This window comes from Eumetopias jubatus, unplaced genomic scaffold (genome assembly GCF_037043125.1).
Source record: "Eumetopias jubatus isolate StellerSeaLion01/CBP00866 unplaced genomic scaffold, mEumJub1_p1.0 scaffold_1, whole genome shotgun sequence".
NCBI lineage: Eukaryota > Metazoa > Chordata > Mammalia > Carnivora > Otariidae > Eumetopias > Eumetopias jubatus.
The window spans coordinates 206,322,592-206,337,652 of NW_028274807.1; positions in this window are offsets into that span (position 1 = coordinate 206,322,592).

A 15,061-nucleotide genomic window follows, 5' to 3' on the forward strand; every position below is an offset into this window, starting at 1 on the left:
TGCAATTACTGGGTCTAGGGTAGCTCTATTTTCAACTTTTTGAGGAACCTCCATACTGCTTTTCAGAGCGGCTGCACTGGCTTGCATTCCCACCAACACTGTAGGAGGGTTCCCCTTTCTCCGCATCCTCACCAACATCTGTCGTTTCCTGACTTGTGAATTTTAGCCATTCTGACTGGTGTGAGGTGGTATCTCATTGAGGTTTTGATTTGGATTTCTCTGATGTCGAGTGATATTGAGCATTTTTTCATGTGTCTGCTGACCATTTGGATGTCTTCTTTGGAAAAATGTCTGTTCACGTCTTCTGCCCATTTCCTTACTGGATTATTTGTTCTTGGAGTGTTGAGTTTGATAAATTCTTTAAAGATTTTGGATACTAGCCCTTTATCTGATATGTTATTTGCAAATATCTTCTCCCATTCTGTCGGTTGTCTTTTGGTGTTGTTGACTGTTTCCTTTGCTGTGCAAAAGCTTTTTAACCTGATGAAGTCCCAATAGTTCATTTTGCCCTTGCTTCCCTTGCCTTTGGCAGTGTGCCTAGGAAGAATTTGCTGCAGGTGAGGTCAAAGAGGTTGCTGCCTGTGTTCTCCACAAGGATTTTGATGGACTCCTGTCTCACATTTAGGTCTTTCATCCATTTTTAGTCTATTTTTGTGTATGGTATAAGGAAATGGTCCAGTTTCATTCCTCTGCATGTGGCTGTCCAATTTTCCCGCACCATTTGCTGAAGAAACTGTCCTTTTTCCATTGGATATTCTTTCCTCCTTTGTCAAAGATTAGTTGACCACAGAGTTGAGGGTCCATTTCTCGGCTCTCTATTCTGTTTCATTGAACTATGTGTCGGTTTTTGTGCCAGTACCATACTGTCTTGATGATTACAGCTTTGTAATAGAGCTTGAAGTCCGGAATTGTGATGCCACCAGCTTTGCTTTTCTTTTTCAATATTCCTCTGGCTATTCAGGGTCTTTTCTGGTTCCATACAAATTTTAGCATTATTTGTTCCAGCTCTGTGAAAAATGGTATTTGATGGTATTTTGATAAGGATTGCATTAAATGTGCAGATTGCTCTAGGTAGCATAAACATTTTCACTATATTTGTTCTTCCAATCCATGAGCATGGAATGTTTTTCCATTTCTTTGTGCCTTCCTCAATTTCTTTCATAAGTGTTGTATAGTTTTCTGAGTACAGATTCTTTGCCTCTTTGGTTAGGTTTATTCCTAGGTATCTTGTGGTTTTGGGTGCTATTGTAAATGGGATCGACTCCTTAATTTGTCTCTCTTCTGTCTTGTTTTTGGTGTATAGGAATGCCACTGATTTCTGGGCATTGATTTTATATCCTGCCACTTTACTGAATTCCTGTATGAGTTCTAGCAGTTTGGGGTGGAGTCTTTTGGGTTTTCCACATAAAGTATCATATCATCTGCAAAGAGTGAGAGTTTGACTACTTCTTTGCCAATTCGGATGCCTTTGATTTCTTTTTGTTGTCTTATTGCTGAGGCTAGGACTTCTAGTACTATGTTGAATAGCAGTGGTGATAGTGGACATCCCTGCCGCATTCCTGACCTTAGGGGGAAAGCTCTCAGTTTTTCCTCATTGAGAATGATATTCGCTGTGGGATTTTCATAGATGGATTTTATGATATTGAGGTATGTACCCCTCTATCCCTACACTGTGAAGAGTTTTGATCAAGAAAGGATGCTGTACTTTGTCAAATGATTTTTCTGCATCTATTGAGAGTATCATATGGTTCTTATTCTTTCTTTTATTAACGTATTGTATCACATTGATTGATTTGTGGATTTTGAACCGACCTTGCAGCCCAGGAATAAATCCCACTTAGTCATAGTGAATAATCCTTTTAATGTACTATTTGATCTTGTTCGCTAGTATTTTGGTGAAAATTTTCGCATCCATGTTCATCAGGGATATTGGTATGTAATTCTCCTTTTTGATGGAGTCTTTGGTTTGGGGATCAAGGTAATGCTGGTCTCATAAAACGAGTTTGGAAGTTTTCCTTCCTTTTGTATTTTTTGGAACAGTTTAAGAAGAATAGGTATTAATTCTTCTTTAAATATTTGGTGGAATTCCCCTGGGAAGCCATCTGGCCCTGGGCTTTGGTTTGTTGGGAGATTTTTGATTACTGCTTCGATTTCCTTGCTGGTTTTGGTTCTGTTCAGGTTTTCTATTTCTTCCTGGGTCGGTTTTGGATGTTTCTACTCTCTAGGAATGCATCCATTTCTTCCAGATTGTCTAATTTGCTGGCATATATTTGCTCATAATATGTTCTTATAATTGTATTTCTTTGGTGTTGGTTGTGATCTTTCCTCTTTCATTAATGATTTTATTTATTTGGGTCCTTTCTCTTTTCTTTTTGATAAGTCTAGCCTGGGGTTTATCAATCTTGTTAATTCTTTCAAAGAACCAGCTCCTGGTTTCGTTGATCTGTTCTACTGTTCTTTTGGTTTCTATTTCATTGATTTCTGCTCTGATCTTTATCATTTCTCTTCCTCTGCTGGGTTTAGACTTTATTTGTTGTTCTTTCTCCAGCTCCTTTAGGTATAGGGTTAGGTTGAGTATTTGAGACCTTTTTTGTTTCTTGAGAAAGGCTTGCATTGCTATATAATTTCCTCTTAGGCCCGCCTTTGCTGCATTCCAAGGATTTTGAAGAGTTGTGTTTTCATTTTCATTTGTTTCCAAGAATTTTTAAAATTCTTCTTTAGTTTCTTGGTTGACCCATTCATTCTTTAGTAGGATGTTCTTTAACCTCCATGTATTTGAGTTCTTTCCAACTTTCCTCTTGTGATTGAGTTCGAGTTTCAAAGCGTTGTGGTCTGAAAATATGCAGGGAATGATCCCAAACTTTTGGGACCAATTGAGACCTGAGTTGTGACCCAGGATGTGATCTTTTCTGGAGAATGTTCCATGGGCACTCGAGAAGAATGTGTATTCTGTTGCTTTGGGATGGAGTGTTCTGAATATACTGTGCCATATATCTAGTCCAGTGTGTCATTTAAAGCCCTTATTTCCTTGTTGATATTCTGCTTAGATGATCTGTCCATTTCAGTGAGGGAGGCGTTAATGACCCTTACTATTATTGTATTATGTCAATGTGTTTCTTTGATTTTGTTATTAATTGGCTTATGTAATTGGCTCCTCCTATGTGAGGGGCATGAATATTTACAGTTGTTAGATCTTCTTGTTGGATAGACCCTTTAAGTATGATGTAGTGTCCTTCCTCATCTCTTATTATAGTCTTTGGTTTAAAATCTAATTTGTCTGATATAAGGATCACCATCCCAGCTTTCTTTCGATGTCTGTTAGCATGGTAAATTGTTTTCCACCCCCTCACTTTCAATCTGAAGGTGTTTTTGGGTCTAAAATGAGTCTCTTGTTGACAGCATATTGATGGGTCTTGTTTTGTTTTTATCCAATCTGATAGCCTGTGTCTTTTGATTGGGGCATTTAGCCCATTTACATTCAGGATAACTATTGAAAGAGAGGAATTTAGTGCCATTGTATTGCCTATAAGGTGACTGTTACTGTATAGTGTCTGTGTTCCTTTCTGGTCTATGTTACTTTTAGGCTCTCTCTTTGCTTAGAGGACCCCTTTCAATATTTCTTGGAGGGCTGGTTTGGTGATCACAAATTCTTTTAGTTTTTGTTTGTCCTGGAAGCTTCTTCTCTCTCCTTCTATTTTCAATGAGAGCCTAGCTGGATATAGTATTCTTCGCTGCATATTTTTCTCATTTAGTGCCCTGAATATATCATGCCAGTCCTTTCTGGCCTGCCAGGTCTCTGTGGATAGGTCTGTTGCCATCTAATGTTTCTACCCTTGTAGGTTACAGACCTCTTGTCCCGAGCTGCTTTCAGGATTTTCTCTTTGCCTCTGAGATTTGTAAGTTTTACTAGTAGATGTCAGGGTGTTGACCTATTTTTATTGATTTTGAGGGGGTTCTCTGTGCGTCCTGGATTTTGATGCCTGTGTCCTTCTCCAAATTAGGGAAGTTCTCTGCTATAACTTGCTCCAATATACCTTCTGCCCCTCCCTCTCTTTCTTCTTCTTCTGGGATCCCAGTTATACTAATATTGTTTGTTTTTATGGTATCACTTATCTCTCAAGTTATCCCTTCATGATCCAGTAAGTTGTTTATCTCTCTTTCTCTCAGCTTCTTTATTCTCCATCATTTGCTCTTCTATATCACTAATTCTCTCTTCTGCCTCGTTTATCCTAGCCATTAGAGCCTCCATTTTTGATTGCACCTCATTAATACCCTTTTTGATTTTGACTTGGTTAGATTTTAGTTCTTTTATTTCTCCAGAAAGGGATTCTCTAGTATCTTCTATGCTTTTTTCAAGCCCAGCTAGTATCTTTATAATCGTCATTCTGAACTCTAGTTCTGATACCTTACTAATGTCCATGTTGATTAGGTCCCTGACAGTACTGTCTCTCATTCTTTTTTTTTTTTTTTTTGAGGTCAGTTTTTCCATTTTGTAATTTGTCCAGAGAAGAATATATGAATGAGAGGACAAAATGCTAAAAGGGTAACAACCATCCCAGAACAATATATGCTTCCAGAAAGTGGCCGCTTTTCTGTTCATAGAATTGCTGCTATTCTTTTCTTTCATCTCCTGTTGAGTTTGTAGGTCTTCAGAATGATTTGATAACTATCTAGCTGAATTTCTGGGACCAGACGAAATTTAGGTCTCCTACTCCTCCACCATCTTGCTCCTACCCTCTGTTTTTTGGGTTTTGAGTATGAGAAGTTCTTTAGAGATCTTGGAATCCAGCCCTTTATCTGTAATGTCATTTGCAAATATCATCTCCGATCCCGTGGATTGTCTCTTAGTTTTGTTGACTCTTTCCTTTGCTCTGCAGAAGTTTTTTTAACTTGATGAGGTCCCAAAAGTTCATCTTTGCTTTTGTTTCCCTTGCCTTTATTTTATTATTATTTTTTTTAACTTTATTTTATTATGTTATGTCAGTCACCATACAATACATCATTAGTTTTTGATGTGGTGATCCTTCCCTTGCTTTTAGAGACATATCTTGAAAGAAGTTGCTGTGGCCGATGTCAAAGAGGTTACTGCCTATGTTCTCCTCTAGGATTTTGATGGATTCCTGTCTCACATGGAGGTCTTTCATCCATTTTGAGTTATCTTTGTGTATGATATAAAAGAAAGGTCCAGTTTCATTCTTCTGCATGTGGCTGTCCATTTTTCCCAGCACCATCTATTGAAGAGACTGTCTTCTTTTCAATGGATTTCTTTCCTGATTTGTCAAGATTCATTGAACATAGAGTTGAGGGTCCATTTCTGGGTTCTCTATTCTGTTCCACTGATGTATGTGTCTGTTTTTATTTTGTTTTTTTTTTTTGCCAATACCATACTGTCTTGATGATCACAGCTTTGTAATAGGGCTTGAAGTCAGACAATTTGATGCCCCCAGCTTTGGTTTTCTTTTTCAACATTCCCTTGATGATTCAGGGTCTTTCCGGTTCTATATAAATTTTAGGATTGCTTGTTCGATCTCTGTGAAAAATGTCGATGGTATTTTTTTCTTTTTTTTTTTAATTTTTATTGTTATGTTAATCACCATATATTACATCATTTGTTTTGGTGTAGTGTTCCATGATTCATTGTTTGTTCATAACACCCAGTGCTCCATGCAGAATGTGCTCTATTTAATACCCATCACAAGGCTAACACATCCCCCTACCCTCCTCCCCTCTAGAACCCTCAGTTTGTTTTTCAGAGTCCATCATCTCTCCTGGTTCGTCTCCCCCTCTGACTTACTCCCCTTCATTCTTCCTCTCCTGCTATCTTCTTCTTTTTCTTTTTTCTTAAAATATGTTGCGTTATTTGTTTCAGAAGTACAGATCTGTGATTCAACAGTCTTGCACCATTCACAGCGCTCACCGTAGCACATACCCTCCCCAATGTCTATCACCCAGCCACCCCATCCCTCCCACCCCCAACCACTCCAGTAACACTCAGTTTCTTCCTGAGATTAAGAATTCCTCTTATCAGTGAGGTCATATGATACATGTCTTTCTCTGATTGACTTATTTCACTAAGCATAACACCCTCCAGTTCCATCCACGTCGTTGCAAATGGCAAGATCTCATTCCTTTTGATGGCTGCATAATATTCCATTGTGTATATATACCACCTCTTCTTTATCCATTCATCTGTCGATGGACATCTTGGCTCATTCCACAGTTTGGCTATTGTGGACATTGCTGCTATAAACATTAGGGTGCACGTACCCCTTCGGGTCACTACATTTGTATCTTTGGGGTAAATACCCAGTAGTGCAATTGCTGGATCGAAGGGTAGCTCTAATTTCAACTGTTTGAGGAACCTCCATACTGTTTTCCAGAGGGGTTGCACCAGCTTGCATTCCCACCAACAGTGTAGGAGGGTTCCCCTTTCTCCACATCCCCGCCAACATCTGTCGTTCCCTGACTTGTTAATTTTAGCCATTCTGACGGGTGTGAGGTGGTATCTCATTGAGGTTTTGATTTGGATTTCCCTGATGCCGAGCGATGTTGAGCACTTTTTCATGTGCCTGTTGGCCATTTGGATGTCTTCTTTGGAAAAATGTCTGTTCATGTCTTCTGCCCATTTCTTGATTGGATTATTTGTTCTTTGGGTGTTGAGTTTGATAAGTTCTTTATAGATGTTGGATACTAGCCCTTTATCTGATATGTCATTTGCAAATATTTTCTCCCATTCTGTCGGTTGTCTTTTGGTTTTGTGGACTGTTTCTTTTGCTGTGCAAAAGCTTTTTATCTTGATGAAATCCCAATAGTTCATTTTTGCCCTGGCTTCCCGTGCCTTTGGTGATGTTTCTAGGAAGAAGTTGCTGCGGCTGAGGTCGAAGAGGTTGCTTCCTGTGTTCTCCTTTAGGATTTTGATGGACGCCTGTCTCACGTTTAGGTCTTTCAACCATTTGGAGTCTATTTTTGAGTGTGGTGTAAGGAAATGGTCCAGTTTCATTCTTCTGCATGTGGCTGTCCAATTTTCCCAACACCATTTGTTGAAGAGACTGTCTTTTTGCCATTGAATATTTTTTCCTGCTTTGTCAAAGATAAGTTGACTGTAGAGTTGAGGGTCCATTTCTGGGCTCTCGATTCTGTTCCATTGATCTATGTGTCTGTTTTTGTGCCCAGCACCATACTGTCTTGATGATCACAGCTTTGTAATAGAGCTGGAAGTCCGGAATTGTGATGCCGCCAGCTTTGCTTTTCTTTTTCAATATTCCTCTGGCTATTCGGGGTCTCTTCTGGGTCCATACAAATTTTAGGATTATTTGTTCCATTTCTTTGAAAAAAGAAAAAGTGGATGGTATTTTGATGGGGATGCATTGAATATGTAGATTGCTCTAGGGAGCATTGACATCTTCACAATGTTGGTTCTCCCAATCCATGGGCATGGAACGTTTTTCCATTTCTTTGTGTCTTCTTCAATTTCTTTCCTGAGTATTTTATAATTTTCTGAGTACAGATCCTTTGCCTCTTTGGTTAAATTTATTCCTAGGTATCTTATGGTTTTGGGTGCCATTGTGAATGGGATCGACTCCTTGATTTGTCTCTCTTCTGTCTTGTTGTTGGTGTATAGGAATGCCACTGATTTCTGTGCATTGATTTTATAGCCTGCTACTTGACTGAATTCCTGTATGAGTTCTAGCAGTTTTGGGGTGGAGTCTTTTGGGTTTTCCACATACAGTATCATATCATCTGCAAAGAGTGAGAGTTTGACTTCCTCTTTGCCGATTTGGATGCCTTTGATTTCTTTTTGTTGTCTGATTGCTGTGGCTAGGACTTCCAATACTATGTTGAATACCAGTGGTGAGAGTGGACATCCCTGTCGCATTCCTGACCTTAGGGGAAAAGCTCTCAGCTTTTCCCCATTGAGAATGGTATTCACTGTAGGCTTTTCGTAGATGGCTTTTATGATATTGAGGTACGTACCCTCTATCCTTCTACTCTGAAGAGTTTTGATCAAGAAAGGATCCTGTACTTTGTCAAATGCTTTTTCTGCATCTATTGAGAGAATCATATGATTCTTGTTCTTTCTTTTGTTAATGTATTGTATCACGTTGATTGATTTTGCGGATGTTGAACCAGCCTTGCAGCCCAGGGATAAATCCCACTTGGTCCTGGTGAATAATCCTTTTAATGTACTGTTGGATCCTATCGGCTAGTATTTTGGTGAGAATTTTTGCATCCATGTTCATCAAGGATATTGGTCTGTAATTCTCCTTTTTGATGGGGTCTTTGTCTGGTTTTGGGATCAAGGTAATGGTGGCCTCATAAAATGAATTTGGAAGTTTTCCTTCCATTTCTATTTTTTGGAACAGTTTCGGGAAAATAGGTATTAATTCTTCTTTAAATGTCTGATAGAATTCCCCTGGGAAGCCATCTGGCCCTGGGCTTTTGTTTCTTGGGAGATTTTGGATGACTGCTTCAATTTCCTTAGTGGTTATAGGTCTGTTCAGGTTTTCTATTTCTTCCTGGTTCAGTTTTGGTAGTTGATACAACTCTAGGAATGCACCCATTTCTTCCAGATTATCTAATTTGCTGGCATAGAGTTGCTCATAATATGTTCTTATAATTGTTTGTATTTCTTTGGTGTTGGTTGTGATCTCTCCTCTTTCATTCATGAATTTGTTGATTTGGGTCATTTCTCTTTTCTTTTTGATCAGTCTGGCCAGGGGTTTATCAATCTTGTTAATTCTTTCAAAGAACCAGCTCCTAGTTTCGTTGATCTGTTCTACTGTTCTTTTGGTTTCTATTTCATTGATTTCTGCTCTGATCTTTATGATTTCTCTTCTCCTGCTGGGTTTAGGGTTCATTTGCTGTTCTTTCTCCAGCTCCTTTAGGTGTAGGGTTAGGTTGTGTATTTGAGACCTTTCTTGTTTCTTGAGAAAGGCTTGTATTGCTATATACTTTCCTCTCAGGACTGCCTTTGCTGTATCCCAAAGATTTTGGACAGTTGTGTTTTCATTTTCATTGGTTTCCATGAATTTTTTAAATTCTTCTTTAATTTCCTGGTTGACCCATTCATTCTTTAGTAGGATGCTCTTTAGCCTCCATGTATTTGAGTTCTTTCCGACTTTCCTCTTGTGGTTGAGTTCTAGTTTCAAAGCATTGTGGTCTGAAAATAGGCAGGGAATGATCCCAATCTTTTGGTACCGGTTGAGACCTGATTTGTGACCTAGGATGTGATCAATTCTGGAGAATGTTCCATGGGCACTAGAGAAGAATGTGTATTCCGTTGCTTTGGGATGGAATGTTCTGAATAAGTCTGTGAAGTCCATTTGGTCCAGTGTATCATTTAAAGTCTTTATTTCCTTGTTGATCTTTTGCTTAGATGATCTGTCCATTTCAGTCAGGGGGGGTGTTAAAGTCCCCCACTATTATTGTATTGTTGTCAATGTGTTTTTTTGCTTTTGTTATTAATTGCCTTCTATAATTGGCTGCTCCCATGTTCGGGGCATAGATATTTACAATTGTTAGATCTTCTTGTTGGATAGACCCTTTAAGTAGGATAGAGTGTCCTTCCTCATCTCTTATTACAGTCTTTGTTTTAAAATCTAGTTTGTCTGATATAAGGATTGCCACCCCAGCTTTCTTTTGGTGTCCATTAGCATGGTAAATGGTTTTCCATCCCCTCACTTTCAATCTGGGGGTTTCTTTGAGTCTAAAATGAGTCTCTTGCAGACAGCATATGGATGGGTCTTGTTTTTTAATCCAATCCGATAGCCTGTGTCTTTTGATTGGGGCATTTAGCCCATTTACATTCAGGGTAACTATGGAAAGGTATGAAATTAGTGCCATTGTATTGCCTGTAAGGTGACTGTTACTGTATGTTGTCTGTGTTCCTTTCTGATCTTTGCTGCTTTTAGGCTCTCTCTTTGCTTAGAGGACCCCTTTCAATATTTCTTGGAGGGCTGGTTTCGTGTTTGCAAATTCCTTTAGTTTTTGTTTGTTCTGGAAGCTTTTTATCTCTCCTTCTATTTTCAATGACAGCCTAGCTGGATATAGTATTCTTGGCTTCATATTTTTCTCGTTTAGTGCTCTGAAGATATCTTGCCAGTCCTTTCTGGCGTGCCAGGTCTCTGTGGATAGGTCTGTTGCCAGTCTAATATTTTTACCATTGTAGGTTACATATCTCTTCTCCCGAGCTGCTTTCAGGATTTTCTCTTTGTCTCTGAGACTCGTAAGTTTTACTATTAGATGTCGGGGTGTTGACCTATTATTATTGATTTTGGGAGGGGTTCTCTGTGCCTCCTGGATTTTGATGCCTGTTTCCTTGCTCACATTAAGGAAGTTCTCTGCTATTATTTGCTCCAATATACCTTCTGCCCCCCTCTCTCTCTCTTCTTCTTCTGGGATCCCAATTATTCTAATGTTGTTTCGTCGTATCGTATCACTTATCTCTCGAATTCTGCCCTCGTGATCCTGTAGTTGTTTCTCCCTCTTTTTCTCAGCCTCTTTATTTTCCATCATTTGGTCTTCTATATCACTGATTCTCTCTTCTGCCTCATTTATCCTAGCAGTTAGTGCCCCCATTTTTGATTGCACCTCATCAATAGCCTTTTTGATTTCGACTTGGTTAGATTTTAGTTCTTTTATTTATCCAGAAACAGTTTCTCTAATAACTTCCACGCTTTTTCAAGCCAAGGAAGTATCTTTAAAGTCATGATTCTGAACTCTAGGTCTGACATCGTACTAATGTCCATATTGAGTAGGTCCCTGGCTGACGGTACTACCTCTTGTTCTTTTTGCTGAGGTGATTTTTTTCGCCTTGTCATTTTGTCCAGAGGAGAATAGATGAATGAGAGAACAGAATGCTAACAGGTTTACAACGTCCCCAGCAAAAATACTGTATACAAATCAGAAAAGACCTGAAACCAGGGGAAAAGCAAGGGAAAGAAAGAAAAAAGAAAGAGAAAAAGAAAAAAGATAAAAACAAAAACAGAACAATACAAAAAAACCAGAATGTGATCAAATATGATCAGGCTAGTGCATAGATCAGTGCCACACACTAGATTTTGGGCGTATTTTGGTCTGTTAGAAAAAAGTGCCTCCTAAAATTTTAAAGGAAGAAAGACATATATGTACAAAATAAGGGTTGATACAATGAAGGGATGGAAGATGACTGTAAAGATGAAAATTATAAAAGATTTTATAAAAGGAATTGATAAGAGAAGAAGTTGTTTGAAAAAAGAAAGAAGAAGATTTAAGAAAAAAAAAGAAAAAAGAAAAAAGGGAGAGAATGTGATCAGGCAGGAGACTAGAACAGAGCCATACACTAATGATTTAGGGTATATTTTGATCTGTTAGAAGAAACTGTATCGCAAAATTTTAAAGAGAGAACAACTTATATATATATGCCAAAAATAAGGGTAACTACTATGAAGGGATAAAATATGACTCTAAAAATGAAAAATAAAAAAAAATTTTTTTTAAAGGGATTGATAAGATGTTGGTTGAAAAAGGGAAAAAAAACAGTTAACAAAAATTAACTTTGATGAACTAATAAATCATGGTAAAAAAAAAGCCATGAATTCTTTGTGCAGTATTCCCCTAGCGCTGGAGTTCTCCCGTTCTCCTGGATGGGTAAACTTGGTCTTGGCTTGCTGGCTGTTCGTGGTGATCTTCTGGGGGAGGGGCCTGTTGCTGTGGTTTCCAAATGTCTTTGCCGAGGCTGAATTGCCCCGCCCTTGTCAGTCCGTGCTAAGCAAGCAGCTGGGGTTTGCTCTCAGGAGCTTTTGTTCCCTGCAGGGTCTCCGTACAGCCTTGGAGGACCAGGGCAAAAATGGTGGCCTCCCAATCTCCACCTGGAGGAGCTGAGAACTCGGGGCCCCGCTCCTCAGTGCGCCCACAGAGAAAAGCAGTCACTCCCTTGTCCCCGGTCTCCGGGCGCTCTCCGTGCTCACCCGGCCTGTGACCGAGCATTGCTATCTCTGGCACCCGACCCCGTGTGGAGTCTCCAAACCCAGCAGATCCCTGCGGTGCGTTCCCGCGCCACTCCTCCCCGGGAAGGAAGGGGAGTCTCCCCGGATCTGCCGTCTGTTGGGTCCCTGCTGGAGGAGCAGTGGCCCGACTGGGCCGCAGATCACAGTTTATGGCCACCCCAAGCTGAGAGCCCGCGCCTCAGCTCCGTCTCTGCAGCCGGCTTCCCCACTCCGATACCTGGGAGCTCTGGCACACTCAGGCTCCCCCGGTCTTTCTGTGACCCCAAGGGTCCTGAGACCACACTGTCCTGGGAGGATTCCACCCCCTGCTTACCCACTGCAGCGACGTCCCTCAGCGGAGCCGGCTTCTAACAGTTCCTATTTTGTGCTCCGGCTCTATCACTTGCCAGAAGCGGCCGACGGAGGCCCCCTCCCCTGCCGTCTATCCTCCCGAATATCGCCTCAGATTCACTTCTCCGCACGTCCTACCTTCCAGTAAGTGGTTGCTTCTCTGTTCAGATAGTTGTTGCTACTCTCCTCTTTGATCTCCTGTTGAGTTCGTAGGTGTTCAGAATGGTTTGATCCCTATTCAGCTGAATTCCTGAGACCAGACGAAATCCAGGTCTCCTACTCCTCCGCCATCTTGCTCCGTCGATGGTCTTTTGATAGGGATTGCATTGAAAGTGTAGATTGCTCTGGGCAGCATAGACATTTTCTCAGTGTTTTTTTCTTCCAATCCATGAACATGGAATATTTTCCCATCTCTTTGTGTCTTCTTCAATTTCTTTCATAAGTGTTCTGTAGAGTCTAGAGTATAGATCCTTTACCTCCTTGGTTAAGTTTATTCCTAGGTATCTTATGGTTTTTGGTGCTATTGTAAATTGAATCGATTCCTTAATTTCTCTTTCTTCAGTCACACTGTTATTGTATAGAAATGGAACTGATTTCTGTGTATTGGTTTTGTATCCTGCCACATTGCTGAATTGCTGTATGAGTTCTAGCAATTTGGGGGTAGAGTCTTTTGTATTTTCCACATAAAGTATCATGTCATCTGTGAAGAGAGAGAGTTTGACTTCTTTGCCAGTTTGAATGTCTTTTATTTCTTTTTGTTGTCTGATTGCTGAGGCTAGAACTTCTAGTGCTATGTTGAAAAAAAGTGGTGAGGGTGGCCATCCCTCTCATGTTGCTGACCTTAAATGGAAAGCTCTCAGTTTTTCCCCACTGAGAATGATATTCGCTGTGGGCTTTTCATAGATGGCTTTTATGATGTTGAGGGATGTTCCCTCTATCCCTATATTTTGAAGAGTTTTAATCTGGAGGGGATGCTGTATTTTGTCAAATGCTTTTTCTGCATCAGTTGGGAGGATCATATGGTTCTTCTCTCTTCTTTTGTTAATGTGCACTATTACGTTGTTTGATTTGCCATGTTGAACCACGTTTGTATCCCAGGAATAAACCCCACCTGGTCATGGTGAATAATCTTTTTAATGTACTGTTGGATCCTATTGGCTAGGATCTTGGTGAGTATTTTGGCATCCATGTTCATCAGGGATATTGGTCTGTAATTCTCCTTTTTGATGGGGTCTTTGTCTGGTTTTGGGATCAGGGTAATGCTGGCCTCATCAACTGAGTTTTGAAGTTTTCCTTCCATTTCTATTTTTTGAAACAGCTTCAGTAGAATAGGCATGATTTCTTCCTTAAATGTTTGGTAGAAGCCATCTGGCCCTGGACTCTTGTTTTTGGGAAGTTTTTGATTACTCTCTCAATTTCCTCCCAGTTATTGGTCTGCTCAGATTGTCTATTTCTTCCTGTTTCAGTCTTGGAAGTTTATAAGTATCCGGGAATGCATCCATTTCTGCTACATTGCCAAGTTTGTTCGCATATTGCTGCTGGTAACAAATTCTGATAATTATCTCAATGTCCTTGGTATTGGTCATGATTTCTGTACCTTTCATTCATGATTTTATTAATTTGGGTCCTTTCTCTTTTCTTTTGTATAAGTCTGGCCAGAGGTTTATTGATCTTATTAATTCTTTCAATGAACCAGCTTCTACTTTTGTTGATCTCTTCTACTGTCCTTCTAGTTTCTATTTCATTGATCTCTGCTCTAATCTTTATTATTTCTCTTCTCCTGCTTGGTTTAGGCTCTATTTGCTGTTCTTTCTCCGGGTCCTTTAGGTGTACGGTTAGTTTGTGCATTAGGGATGTTTCTAATTTTTAGAGAGAGGCTTGGATGGCTTTGTACTTCCCTGAAGGACTGCCTTTGCAGTATCCCATAGATTTTGGACCAATGTGTTTTCATTCTCATTAGTTTCAATGAATTGTTTAAGTTCTTCTTTAATTTCCTGGTTGACCCATTCATTCTTTAGCAGGATACTTTTTAACCTCCAAATGTTTGCGTTCCTTCCAAATTTTTCCTGGTGGTTGAGTTCCAGTTTCAAACCATTGTGTTCTGAAAATATGCAGGGAATAATTTCAGTCTTTTGGTATCGGTTGAGATCTGATTTGTGACCCAGTATGGGATCCATTCAGGAGAAAGTTCTGTGTGCACTTGAGAAGAATGAGTATTCTGTTGTTTTAGGATGGAATGTTCTATATATGTCTAAGAAGTCCATTTGGCCCAATATGTCCCTCAAAGCTCTTGTTTCTTTGTTGATCTTCTGCTTAAGCGATCTATCTATTGTTTTGAGTGGAGTGTTGAAATCTCCTACTATTAATGCATTATTATCAGTATGTTTCTCTTTTTGGTTATTAATTGGTTTATATAATTGGTTGCTCCCATGGTGAAGGCATAGATATTTTGGAATTTTACCTCGCAGTATACCTTCTCCCTTCTAGGACTTCCCGACATCAACTGGGCAGGTGACATCTTGATAAGCCTCTTCAAAGAGGGCCAGAAAGACAACCACAGGTGGATGGATGGCTCAACCCCCACTTACATGTGAGTCTCCCTGTCTGTGATGCAGTTGCCCATAACCACCTACGACAGTCCCCCCACCCCCAAGAGACTGGCAAGGCTTTTGAAGAGTGAGTTTATGACCACTCACTATTTACCTGCAGCAACTCCCAAACAACATGCCACACTTTCTACCACA